This window comes from Pseudonaja textilis, chromosome 4 (genome assembly GCF_049901715.1).
Source record: "Pseudonaja textilis isolate UNSWEBS1 chromosome 4, rPseTex1.2, whole genome shotgun sequence".
Classification (NCBI taxonomy): Eukaryota; Metazoa; Chordata; class Lepidosauria; order Squamata; family Elapidae; genus Pseudonaja; species Pseudonaja textilis.
The window spans coordinates 23,040,454-23,055,000 of NC_141993.1; positions in this window are offsets into that span (position 1 = coordinate 23,040,454).

Below are 14,547 nucleotides of genomic sequence, written 5' to 3' on the forward strand. Positions count from 1 at the left end.
CCTCCCCTCTGTCTCCCTCCCTCCCTATCTCACTCTCTCCCAATCTTCTTCACACACAGGCACGCACACACACCCCTACGTGTTAACTGGGACATACAAGAAGAGGGGCAAAAGAAAGGGATTCACACACACCTTCCGGTGCCACTTTTCAAGATGTGATCCTTGAAATAGCAACAATTATTAGCATGTGGCCTAAAGGGTCAGGCAGTTGTAACTGGAGCCTCAGGTTTGTTTTTGGTGGGTTTTTTTTTCCCTTTTTAAATTAGATGCCCTTTGTAAAGGAGTTTTTTTTTCCCCTCTTTGTCTTTATCAAAATAAATGTTTGTCGATTGTACAATCTTAGCTTTCACAATGACTCTGGTCTGCGATGGGTAAAGGATATAAGTCCTTTGTGTGAGCTCTTTTCATCAGCCTTTGGAGGCCCTGTAGAGTTGGGAATATTATATAGAATATACAAACTTTCTGTTGCTAAGGGAGAGATATTTGTTAAGTGAATTTTGCCCCATTTTATGACCTTTCTCATCACTGTTGTTAAGTGAATCACCGCAGTTGTTAAGTTGGTAGCATAGTTGTTAAGTGAATCTGGGTTCCCCATTGATTCTGCTTCTCTGAAGGTCATAAAAGGGGATCACATGATCCCAGGACACTGCACAAATATGAATCAGTTGCCAAGTGTCTGGATTTCGATCGCATGACCATGGGAATGCTGAAAGCGCAAAAAAATAGACCTAAGTCGCTTTTTTCAGTTATGTTGTATCTTTGAATGGCCACTAAATGAACCGTTGTAAGTTGAGGACTACCTGTAACGTATATTGACACTAGAAGTTGAAGGGACTTCGCAAAATACCTTAGAACAGGGGTGTCAAACTCAAGGCCCATGGGCCAGATCACGGGAAGGCGGTATGCACACACACACACACAAGCTCTGTTTTTACTGGCAGACGGCTGCAGGAAGCCATCCCCACCAAAAATGGGGCCCTCCCAAAGCTCCATTTTTGCTGGCAGAGGGCCAGGGAGACCCAGTCTGGCCATGTCCCCCCCACAAGCCCCTCTCAGATTAAACACAACTCTGATGTGGCCCTCAATGAAACTGAGTTTGACACCCCTACCTTAGAACATCCCTAAGATGGTGAAACACGCACCATTGTTTCCATGTCTTTATTCACAACTGCTTCAAAAGATTTGGACAGGGTCAACTGCTATGGAATTGTGTGTGCCATCATTTCAGGTTGTCCTCATTTTACAACCATTCATTTAGTGACCATTGGAAGTTGCACTGAAAAAAGTGTCTTAGAACTGGTCCTTATGCTTTACAAGCATCATAGCAGCCATAAAGTCATGTGATCAAAATTTGTCCCCTTGGCAACCAGCATGGGCCGTCATTTGCAACCTTCCAAGCCAGCATCTGATAAGCAGAGTTAAAGGAGGAAGTTGAATTCTCGTAATGACCGCATGATTCGCTTAGCAACGGCACTGATTTACTTAACAACTGTGACCAAAAAAAGATCGTAAAATCAACTCACTCAACAACTGCCTCGCTTGGCATTGGCCCCAATTGTAGTCATAGGTCAAGGACTACCTATAGCCCTAACTCCTTTTCCCCCAAAAAGTTATCCAACCTATTGGTCATGATAAAGTCCTCTGGTGGGTGATTTTCTTAGCTAACCTACATTCATTCAGTTGGGAACAAAGTAAAGAGCTGTGATTTACTTAAATATGATTGATTGAATATGCCAGCATTGGTTTAGTTCTTACATTGCAAAGTTATTGTAAACCATGATGTATAATTTCCAAGACACACATCCAAACCATTCTAAACTGGGACAGGGGAAAGGGGGGCTTGAGATATTATCTATATATCTGTTACCCTATTTCAAGTTGGTTCGTACTGGCTGGGTAGGATTGCCAGCTTTGGGGGTCTGGCAGGTCACTGTAATTTAAAATCTCTCCACTGGAACAACACAGAAATATTGACCATTATTCTGGTTCCTATCTGAAGAACCAGGAGCAACTTTGATCCAATAGATCCAGAGCTCTTTCCTCGCCCCTGTGCTGGTAGGAAGACTGCTGGTGGGGCCACCCACCAACTCTCAATGCTATAGGCTCTGCCTCTTCTCAGTGGAACTCCCCTCCACTGGAAGGCAGCATCAAAGATATGGAAAATAAAATCCCCCTTCAGTTTGTGCTTGGCTCCAGGTGACTTAATGGACAAGGCTATGCAATTTTCTTGGAAGTAGTTTACCATTATTTTATTCTGGAATGTTTTTCCACTTCTGAGTCCAGCCTGTACCCTGATCATCTCCTGAGCTAATTCTATAATTTCATTGGACAGACAAGACCTGCTGAATGAAGGGATATAGTTTTACCATATATTAAGCCTCTGGGCTGTCTCTGTGTGCGTTTCTGTGTTAATATTTTTCCTCAATATCTTTTAATGTTAAATGGACCTTTTCCTCTCACACTCAATGGACATGTTCGATGACTATCTATCTCAAACTTTTTCAGGTTATACTCAGCCAACTTTTGGCTGCTTTTCAACTTACTGATACTGCACAGGGGAGGGGGAGGAATGGAAAGAGAAAGGATCTATTAATTTGTTGCATCCCAGGATACTAAGAGACCTAGATCATCATCTCCTTTTAATGACCCCCATAATCCCTTGTGGGGTGGAGTGTGGGCAGCTGAATGGAGCTGAGTGTTTACTGGCCTGATGCCCTTCCTGTCACCAATGTATAATTTTATTCAGCAGATTTATTCTCATTGTGCCCATATCTGCTGTACCTAGGATTGAACTCACAGCCTTCTGATTGTGAGGCAAAAACTCCACCTCTAGATGACCACAATACTCTACTAAGTGATCTAGATTTTTTCAGAAAAAGTTTTTTTTCCTAGAGATCTGGTAAGCAGGTTGATTGAGGCTTACTTGAGAGATGAAATAACAGAAGAGATGTCTTAAGAGCAAATCCCACCCTACATGTGTTGGGATAATGTATACTAGGCATTACATTATGATGATAAAGAGTAGCAAAACTGCAGATAGTTGGCCATGAGCCTTAAATGATACATCTCTTACTGGGGAAGGAAGGTCACAAGGATATCTACATGGCCACTGGGAGGAATACTCTTAAGTATTTAGTGGAGAGGGTTGCATGAATTGGTTCTGAGTTTCCAGCTAGACAGGTCTTGTCAAGTTGGCCAACGTATACTCTTGTCCTATTACCTGTGTAGTGTTTGATCCTCCAACTCCTAAAGAATTTGACTTCACCCATTCTTTGGATTCATGTCCAACCTGCAGTGGTAAATTTGTCATTGGAAGAGGAGGGTGGCTCAGCTTCTCTTGAATGGTAGCAAGAAGCCATTGTTGGAATCTAACCGTTCTGGACAATTTTTATCTATGTTTTGGACAATTTTTGTCCAGTTTCTCCAGCATTCCTTTATAGGGCACAATTGATGAGAAGATGGTCAGACTGCAATTCCAGAGGAACCTGGAAAAAAGTAAATAATATGAACTTCCAGATGGGGACAGAGAGACAGTATTGATTGGATATGATGACTTTTGGTAGGACTATATGGTAGAGCTGCATCCATCCTAGACTTCCTTGATCCTTCAGTAGCTTTCCATGTCATTGATTGTGGTATTCTTCTGGACTGATTATTGGGCTTGGGAGTGTGATGTAATGATGTTGCAGCAGTTCTTTTCTTTTTTTCTAGGGCTAGTTCCAGTCAGTACTGAGTGGCGGAGAGAGGGTTAGTCCAAAGCTTCTGCTTATTAGAAGTTTTAAGATCTGTATGAAATTTCTATGTGAAGTCATCTTGTTTATGTATATCTCAATACCTGCTCAACATTAGTAATGTTATCAAGATTTTGTCCCAGAGCCTGCTGGCTGTTTGAGGAGGCCCAGGAAAGACAAGACTGTATGGCTATATTCATGGTTCTTCAAATGGTTCTTTCGGTTCTCTTTCTTTAATTTTGAATGGAGTAGCACTTCCCCAAACAGAGTGGCTGCATATCTTGTTGAGGGCTAAGGAAGTCCTGTACTCAAAGAGCAGATGGCTGTGGTGACCAGAAGGGCTTCACACAGATCCGTTTGATGCATTAATTGTGTTTTGTACTGATCTGGAATTCCCTTCTCTTGATCACTTATGTCTTGGTCATCTCCCACCCGAATTCTTGAAATGTACTGACATAGAACTTTCTTTAAAGATCTTTGGAAGTCATTGAAGGTCCACAGTGTGCAAGAAATTATACATGTATTCCTATTGAACATATCTGCTACTTGAGCTGCATTGGTTACCAGTGAGCTTTCAAATACATTCAAAGGGTTGGCTATCACTTTTAAAGCCTTCATGGCAATAAGACCTGTCTCTCTCCCATTATTTTTCCATACCCATTAGGATAGGATAGGATAGGATAGGATAGGATAGGATAGGATAGGATAGGATTGGAAATAGAGCAGGAATCCCCAACCATGGACCAGCATGGGCCATAGCATGCCAGAAACCGGGCCATGCAAACCAACCAAACCCCTTGCAGGCAACACACAAAATTCCACCCCCTCCAGAAAAACTCCCCATGGAACCAGTCCGTGATACCCCAAAAGGCTGGAGGGAGAGTGCTGCTCTAGAGTTACAGATAGCTCCCACTCTTTAAATTATATCTGGAAATCTGTTTGTTTTTTTTCCCCAAAGCTTTGGGATTGGTTAGGGTTAGGGTTAGGGTTAAAATACTGTATCTGTTTTTAATCTGCCTGTTGCCTACGGTCAGTGTCAAACTGGACAGCCTTATAAATCTAAACTAAGCAAATAAGTGGCATAATTTGGATCTATATGAATTAAGTTATGGTTATTTTTGCTTCAGAGCCTCATGCATCACTATGCACTTATATTTGGCTTTAACTATTTCATGAAGTTTGAAAAGATCTTTCCATGCCGCTTTACAATCTAAATTTGGATTTTATAAGAACTTGGTGTCATCTAGAAGCATAGCAACTTCATTATTCACTCACAGTGTACTAAGGTCACTTTTCTGAATCCCTGGCCTTTAAAGGAGTTCTCACATTCAGAAACTACCAATAATTTTGCTGACCAATGCAGATTTTCCCAACCTGTTTTAAAGGTAAAGGTTCCCCTTGCACATACCTGCTACTCATTTCTGGCTCTAAGGGGTGGTGCTCATCTCCGTTACAAAGCAAAAGAGCCAACACTGTCCGAAGACATCTCTGTGGTCATATGGCCAGCATGACTAAACACTGAAAGTGCACGGAACGCTGTTATCTTCCCACCAAAGTGGTCCCTATTTTTCTACTTGCGTTTTTACATGCTTTTGAACTGCTAGGTTGGCAGAAGCTGGGACAAGTAACGGGAGCTCACTCCATTATGCAGTGTTAGTTGCTTTGCTCAAGAGTGTGATAGGCAACAGGCTTTTAAGGGGCTGCCAGAAAGAGGGGGGGGGCATGTATTTTTCAAAGCACCAGAAGGCAAATAAGAAGCAATGGATGGAAACTGAAGAAAGAGAGAAGCAAACTAAGACTAAGGAGAAACTTCCTGACAGTGAGAACATTTAACCAGTAGAACTGCTTGCCACCAGAAATTCTGGGTGCTCCAATAAGAAAAGACTGGACAGCCATTTCTCTGAAATGGTATAGGGTTCCCCACAAGGTCCCTTCTAAGAGTTACTCTGTTATTCTGACACCTTTCCCAGGACCTCCACTCAGAGTTTGGCATCCTTAGTTTTCCTGCCTGAAGAGGGGGTTGGACTAGAAGACCTTCAGGGTCCCTTTCAACTCTGTTAAACACAAATGTATTTATGCTCTGGACTATAGACATGTAAACCCTGAAAAATACCTGGGCAAAAGAAAGACAGTAACATCACTCTAGGTGTAGGGACAGTGTTAAATATTAATATATGATAAATAATGGAACAATTAAAAATAATAGCACAGAGTTTTCTCTCTCTCCACCCTTCCTTCCTATTTCCTTCTTTGTTTCTTTCTTTCTTCCTATTTCTTGTTCTTTCTTCATTTCTTTCTCTCCCTTTCTTTCTTTCTGTCTCTCTTTCTTTCTCTCCCTTCCTCTTTCTTTCTTGCTCTTTCTTTCTCTCCCTCTTTCTGTCTTGCTCTTTCTCTCTCTCTCCCTTTCTTCCATTCATTTTTCTCTCTCTCTTTGTTTCTCTCCCTTCCTCTTTCTTTCTTGCTCTTTCTTCTCTCTCTCTCTCTCTCTCTCTCTCTTTCTCTCTCTCTCTCTCTCTCTCTCTCTCACACACACACACACACCCTTCTAACCCTGCTATTCTATGATTCTCTAAGGGTCTCCTGCTGGAGCGGGGGATTGGACTCCGATGATCTCCGAGATCCCTTCCAGCCCTAGATTGCTATGCTGTTTCAGAGTCTTCTGAAGCCAGGGTTTGTGTTCTTCCTTCCTCTCCTTTTTTTCTCTCTCCCTTCCTCCCTCCCTCCCTCCCTCCATGCATCTATCCATCCATATATAGTTTATTTTATTTTGGCATGATGTAGTGTTTTATAATATAACTTTGCATTTGTACCAAGCTGCTTTTTCTTCTTTAAGAAGCTTTGATTAAATCATTAAACCTACCTGTTATTAAATCATTCTAACCTTTAAAAAAAATCAAGATGAAATTTTCACAGTTGCTAGAATCATATATATGGATGCAAATTTAATAGAAATGGCTATATGTCTTTAAAATCTGTTTTTTAAAAGTTGTGTTTTTTCCCCATGTCTTCCAGGATTCCAAGAAAACAAAACCAACATTAAGGAGTAAATTATACCTATTTATCATTGAATCAATTATGCAATTTTCACTTTTGAATGTATTTAAGTATAGTTTGTTTGTTTTGAGACAGAATGTAATAAAATTTCTGGTGAACATGACAGTAATGAAATATCTATACAAAGTTACAGATAGAAAGTTTAAGGGTTTGGGGGGTTTTCTTTCTTTTAGCCACTTTGTTTATTTATTATTTCATAATACAAAATCCCAAAATACCAAAGAAAATAGTAGGAAAATAAGGGAGGGAAAAGGGAAAGTGTAAGGCAAAGGGAAAAAAGAAAGGAAAGGCATTGGCTTCCAACTCCCTTTGGTGCAGTAGAACAAAATAATAACTTCAAACCTCGACTTTTTACTTTTACATAATAATATCAACTAGCCCTTTCTAGAACAAGGGTTTTTTTATTTATTTTTTTCATTCAAAGAGAATGGGTTGTGAGAAGGAATAATTGTGCTTTTTAAAAAAAAATGTGATAGAGCTGAGTATAAGCCAGGGGCAGGAGCAAAGAAGATGTGAAGAGAACAATATACTCATCTTCCCATAAGAATAGAATAGAATTCTTTATTGGCCAAGTGTGATTGGACACACAAGGAATTGGTCTTCGGTGCATAAGCTCTCAGTGTACCTAAAAGCTATAAATGCTAAAACACGATCATAATCATAAAAATACATTTGTCATAAATCATAACATATAACACTTAGTGGTAGTCATAGAATACTAAATAAGCAATCAACATAAATCATATTAGGAAACTAAATAAAAGAATATAAATTGCAAAAATATAAGCAACAAAGTTATAGTCGTAAGTAGAAAAGGAGATCGGTAAATAGGAAATATGAGAAGAATAATAGTAATAAAGCCTTACTAAATAGTTGGACAGTGTTGCGGGAATGGCTTGTGGGGAAAACTGTCCTTGTGTTTAGTTCTGGTGTGAAATGCCTTATAATGTCATTTTGAGAGTATGGAAGGCAGGTTGGTAGCATTTTTTATTTTTTTTTGCAGTTCTAATTATCCTTTGAAATCTGCATCTGTCTTGTTTGGTTGTAGAGTCAAACCAGACAGTTATATAGTTATTATGTCAGGAAAAGAAATAAAACAGCCACAAAACTTATTTCCAAATTTAAAGACACATTATAAGAATCAGTGAAATAAGTAGGTAAAGAATTTTATTACTGGATCTTTGGAATTTTTCAGGAATTTTATTACATGATAAGTTCATGGTGTGATTGAAGCAACTGGAGTTTGTCTTCAAGGTCAACTTTGGTTTGAGGATACATATGTCAGTCATCAAATATATTTTAGCTTGCTAGTGAATACCCGAAAACATTTTTTTAACAAGAAAATTATCTATTTTGGCACTTAAGACCACTCTCCATCTCGCCTCAAGTCAGTTAGAATCCATACTAAGTTTTCCCACTTCATTCTGGTTGCCAAGTCAAGACACAACCGAGCAAAATCCCTACAAGAAATAATTGCTCCTGAATTCAGAAATCAGTAACTGAAAAATTCAAGCAATATCCACAGAGCAATTAAGTTGATTAAGCATTTAACGCTGCTTCAAATGAATCCAATTAGGTTGATTAAGCAAAGAGAAACTATGCATTTATCAGAGTCAGCATGATGGTTAAATCTTACATCGTGTCACTCCGTCACTGTTCCTTTCATTTTCTCTCACCTCGGGTGTCTGTGGGAGAGAAGGGATTTTGCCCCGGTTATTCCCATGTATCCTTAATTTTAGTTTTGGGTTTTAATTTATTAATGTTTTAATGTAGATGTATATTTTTATGACTGTAAGCTACCAGAGTTACCTTATGGTAAGAGGAGCAACGAATAAATTTTATAAATCTATAGTTAGTTGCCAGTTTAAGAACAAGTTCTATTACTAAGATCTATCCTTACCTAGGATGTTTATGTAAGCTAGAATAGTATTGTTATATAACACAGTATATCCTTATCTTCTCATCTTTTAGATATAACCCTTATTTTTATTGTGATTTTATATTTATTATGTATGGTTTTACTTTGATGCTGTAAGCCTTGGTCACCTTGCATTGAGATCAGAGGTGGTATTCAGCAGGTTCTGACTAGTTCTGGAACCGGTAGTGGAAATTTTGAGTAGTTCGGAGAACCTGTGAATACCACCTCTGACTGGCCCCGCCCCATCTATTCTCTGCCTCCCGAGTCCCAGCTGATCGGCTGGGTCTTTTTTGTTGCCCTGCATAGGAGAATGGAGCTGGAAAGCAGGTTAGTGGAGTGAGGAGGGAATGGAGATTTTACAGTATATCCTTCCCCTGCTACGTCCACCAAGCCACGCCATGCCCACAGAATTGGTAGTAAAAAAAATTGAATCCCACCACTGAGTGAAATGGATGGCAAACAAATTTGATAGATAGATAGATAGATAGATAGATAGATAGATAGATAGATAGATAGATAGATAGATAGATAGATAGATTAGATTAATAGATAGATTAGATAGATTGAGTGAGTGAGTGAGTTATGTAATGAACTTAAACCATTGTGTATTTAACTTGAGTTATTGTATATTTTACTCATATTTTTCTATTAAAGGCTCTGTTTTTAACTATGGGTCCTCCTTAAACCAGGGTGTTCTTAACCCAAGGACTTGCTATATTCACATTCAACATTTATTTTTCATAATCCAGTGAGGATGAGCAAAGTGCTAGATTGCCACTGTCTTCTATTTCACATCCAAATAAAAACAATGATTTTCTGGCTCGTTGATCGTAATTATCTGGGAAAGTGATTCATATATAACACTCTAATGGAAAAGCTAAAAAAAGAACACACCTTGATGATGGCAGAGCATGAAATGCATAAGTCTGGTGCAGTGAAGTCTGGACTGGAGTGGATCTGTCTGCTCAAAGGGCTCCAGATGGAAATGTAGAATTTTGGAGTAGGTCATCTAAGAATATAACCAGAAAGCCATATTTCATTAGTGAACTTACAATTAACTAATGAAGAATAGGGGACAGGGACAATTTCACATTGAGCAAATCCACAGAGATTCTTTTGTTTCAGCACAAGGACAGCACATCAACCATCTCCATCTTTATTTCAGGGGGTGCAAGGTTCGAGTGAAATTTCTTTAGGGGTGCAGGGCAAACAAAAGGTTGGGAACTACTGCCTTAAGGGAACAGCTCACAATTGTTATCTAACTATCCAATTCCCATACACTGGCTGGACCGTACACCACCATCTATCTGTCTTTCATTTTGGCCTACAATTACAGCAGCCTCAGGATGTCTTGAGGTACACCATCATCTGGAGGTGTGAAAACAAGGTGTTTCTCTTTTACCCCACCTCCAGAGGAATATGGGCAGACAATGAAGGGCTTGAAGTTATCAGAATGCTTTATTTAAAAAGTTAAATAATCAATGGTACAGTGGAAAAGCGGAAAAAAGTGTATGGAGTTAACCACAACCCTGGGCATGGCAATTGGAAGAAATTTTCACAGGACACAGATGGAATTGCAGCCAAAGCAACTTCCAATCATGGCCCTTATGGTGTAGCACACTAATGGTGTATGGAATATGAGAGCAATACACTTCTATACAGGGGTGGGCTGCTGGGTGCTTGCTCTCCTGGGCTCAGACAGCCCCCAATAACCTCAAAAAGACAAGCAGCAATTAAGCCTCTTAATAAGCTTAATTGGACTTCTGGGCATTTAGCCAAGAGCATTTCACACCTCGTAAAAGTGTTGCAAGCTAGATAAACAATCCACTCAGCGCTTGCGAGGGAGAGCCATTGAGAAAATCAGATAACATAGCCACCAGCTGCCAAAGGGATTAATTTGCAAATAATAAGAATCATGTAACTCACCAGAAACTCCACTAAGATCCCGCTCACAGTCACTACTATTAAGCATGGTTTCACCCAGTTTTTTATTTAAGTATTAAATGTATGAAATAATAAACAATTTTTTGGTGTATATCTTTTTTGAGGTAATTAGGGCACAGAAGCGAGTTGGCCGCACCCACCCAGTCACATGACCACCCAGACACATCCACCCAGCCAGTTATTAGGGCAGAGAGCTCCTTGCTAAAAAAATTTGAAGCCCACCCCTGCATCTATAAGAGATACCACAATAAGAGTGGAGTATGGGGATTGGATTTAGGGTAGCATGTTTTCCTGCCAGTTCCAGGAGGAGAAGGGAAAGCATATGTGAGACAATGGGGCCAAAGACAGATAGAAGAGTGATTTCAACTTGGCAATTTGAATATGTGTGGATGTCAACTCTCTGAATTTCCCAGCCAGAATGCTGGTTGTTGGGGAATTCTGGGAGAGCTAAAATCCATATATCTTCAAGCTGCCAAGGTGGAGAAACATGGAGATAGATCGCTTTGGGTTGAAAATAATTTTTCCTTCCCATTTTACTAATTCTTCCCAAATCCTGATAACCGTGAAAGCATAGAACTATATCTCCATAAAATATATAAGGTGCTAGAAGCACATATAATCATTTACAAAAGAGAGTAAATAGAAAGAGATTCTCCTTTATTCCCTGATTATTCTGATCATTGAGGTTCACAATAAAATACAAATTCTTACAGAATGACCTAAAAAACCAAGAGTTGTAGACACAGGATAGGTATGCAAGTACAGTTGGCCTCGACTTACAAGCCCAAAATTTCTGTCTCTAAGTGAGACTTTCGTTAAGCCAGTTTTGTCCCATTTTGGGACATTTCTTGCCACATTTATTAAGTGAATCACTGCAGTTGTTAAGTAGGTAATATAAGCATATGATGAATCTGGCTTCTCCATTGACTTTGCTTGTCAGAAGGTCACAAAAGGTGATCACGTGACCCTGGGACACTCCAACCGTCATAAATCTGAGTCAGTTGCCATCACCTGAATTTTGATCACATGACCATGGGGATGCCACAGTGGTCATAAGTGCGAAAAACGGTCCTAACTCACTTTTTTCAGTGCCACTGTAACTTTGAGCAGTCATTAAACAAATCATTGCAAGTCGAGAACTACCTGTATTAACAAAAAGCAACAATGACTCATATATGCCAGTTACACCTTTTGGGAAAAGCAGCAATGAAGATATAGAGAATAGAATAAAATAGAATTTTTTATTGGCCAAGTGTGATTGGACACACAAGGAATTTGTCTTTGTTGCATATGCTCTCAGTGTACATAAAAGAAAAGATACATTCGTCAAGAGTCAAGAATCATAAGATACAACACTTAATGATAGTCATAGAGTACAATAAGCAATCAAATCATACTGAGGAAACAGTATAAATCATAAGGATACAAATGACAAAGTTCCATTATACAGTCACAAGTGGGAGAGGATGGGTGATGAGAAGATTAACCATAATAGTAGTGCAGACCTTGGTTGGACAATGTTGAAGGAATTATTTGTTTAGCAGAGTGATGGCATTCAGGAAAAAAACTGTCCTTGTGTCTAGTTGTTCTTGTGTGCAGAGCTCTATAGCATTGTTTTGAGGGAAGGAGTTGAAACAGTTTATGTCCGGGATGTGAGGGGTCTCTACAAAGCCCTTCTTAAAAGAGAATTCAGAAGGACCCTCCTTAAAATCCATAGAAAGTAAGTTTCCCAGTTATGGAGCCACTGAGAAAACCTTATTCTCTCTGCATACGTATTTCCTATTTTCATTATATCAAGCAACTCTTTGAATTTTAGTTTCTTATACAGTATGAGAGGGGTTCCCCCCCCCCACTCCTTGGTTTATGTTGCTTTGGGGACTGTGTCAATTTTCATTTTAAAGAGCACAGACACCATGAAGTCAAAATAGCTCAGAGTCCCAGGAGGAAGGCTTATGAGTTCTAAGTACTATCTTTTTTCTCTTTGGGTTGCAAATTGAAGCACCAGTTTGATGCAGTCTACCCAGAAGAAAGGAGATGGTCAAATCCAGATACAATTACAAAAATCCTTCAAGTTACCACTAGTTTTCATCCTGATCACCACACAGTCTCAAAATAACAGATTAACAGAATTGAAAGGGACCTTGAAAGTCTTCTAGCCCAACCCCTTGCTCAAGAAGGAGACACTATACCAGGGGTCTCCAACCTTGTCAACTTTAAGACTTGTGGACTTCAACTCCCAGAATTCCTCAGACAGCTGGCTGAGGAATTCTGGGAGTTGAAGTCCACAAGTCTTAAAGTTAACAAGGTTGGATACCACTGCTCTATACCATTTCAGACAGGTGGCTATCTAATCTCTTCTTGAAAACCTTCAGCGATGGGAGTACCCGAAGGCAAGCCATTCCAATGATTTATTGTTTTCACTGTTTCTCCTTTCTCCTTAGTTCTAGATTGCTTCTCTCCTTGATTAGTTTCCATCCACTGTTTCTTTTCCTGCCTTCTGCTACTTTGGAAAATAGGTTGATAAAGGGAAGGAAGGAATGCTGCATCTAGCTACTTGTAGGAAGTAGGAAAGAATATAAATAAATATATACACCAAAGGAGAGTTAGGAAGAGGGCGGGGGATGATTTTAATTTGAAATAAAGATTATAAAACTGAAGAATGCTGCTGCCCTTACAGTTTCAAATTTCCTTTATGCTACTTGGTGCAGATTGCAGGGGCTAAATTTCAGTGATATTATTATAGTGATTATTCCTTGTGAATGCTTAAAACTGTTAAGGAGGCTCCAAAATTAAATCCTTCTGCATTTGTGCACTATAGGTAGTCATCAACATACAACCACAATCGAGCCCAAAGTTTCTATTGCTAAGTAAGACATTTGTTAAGTGAGTTGTGCTCCATTTAAGCCCTTTCTTGCCACAGTTGTTAAATGAATCACTAAGTTGTTGAATTAGTAACACAGTTGTTAAGTGAATCTGGCTTGTCAGAAGGTCACAAAAGGAAATTACATGATCCTAGGACCCTGTCACAAGTATGAGTCGGTTGCCCAGTGGCTGAATTTTGATCATGTGGGGCTGCTGTGGCAAGTATGAAAAACAGCCATAAGTCCCTTTTTTCACTGCTGTTGCTGCTTCGAACGATCACTAAACGAGCTGTTGTAAGTCAAGGGCTACTTGTATACTTGGAACAATTCTTGGAGCCCTGTGACAAGGTTGGGGAAATTGTGGTCTTGAAGATGTTGCACCGCAGCTCCTGCCATTAGCCTTGATGACTAGGCCTGAGCTAGAAAAAGAAACATACTCACGGAGATATAAATCTACAGTGCTTATCAAAAACGCTTTTGTACAATACTAAGGTGGGTGGGATTCTTCCCTTTTAACCCGCCTAGTTAAAACTGTCTTTTGAAATCTTGGTTCATCAAATCCCAAAGGTGCTTTTTTCAGGAGGCAACTGGACTTCCTTGTTTTTTTCTTTGACGACATTTCGCTTCTCATCCAAGAAGCTTCTTCAGCTCTGACAGGATAGTGGGGAATGGAAGGATTTGTATTCCTTGTAGACAGCTGGTCATTTTCATCCTTTTAGAGGGTCGTTGAAGCACTTAGAGGTTTATCTGTGAGGTTTATTTAACAGCTCTGACAGGATTTCCCTACTGCCAGATCTCTACAGGCTTTTTGGTTCATCAAGCAAAACTAAATATCAAAATATAACAATGGAAACGAATTACAAAAGTAACTCTTAGGTAGAATGATACATAACCAACTTCATTCACCATGTCTATCTCAAAAATTTTCCCAGGAAATCTCTCTGGACTCTTTTCAAGCACTTTTTCTTATCCCAGCCAGACATCCACAGTTCTGCTAGGATCTTGGAAAATGATTGAGGAGTTAAGCAATATTTAACCC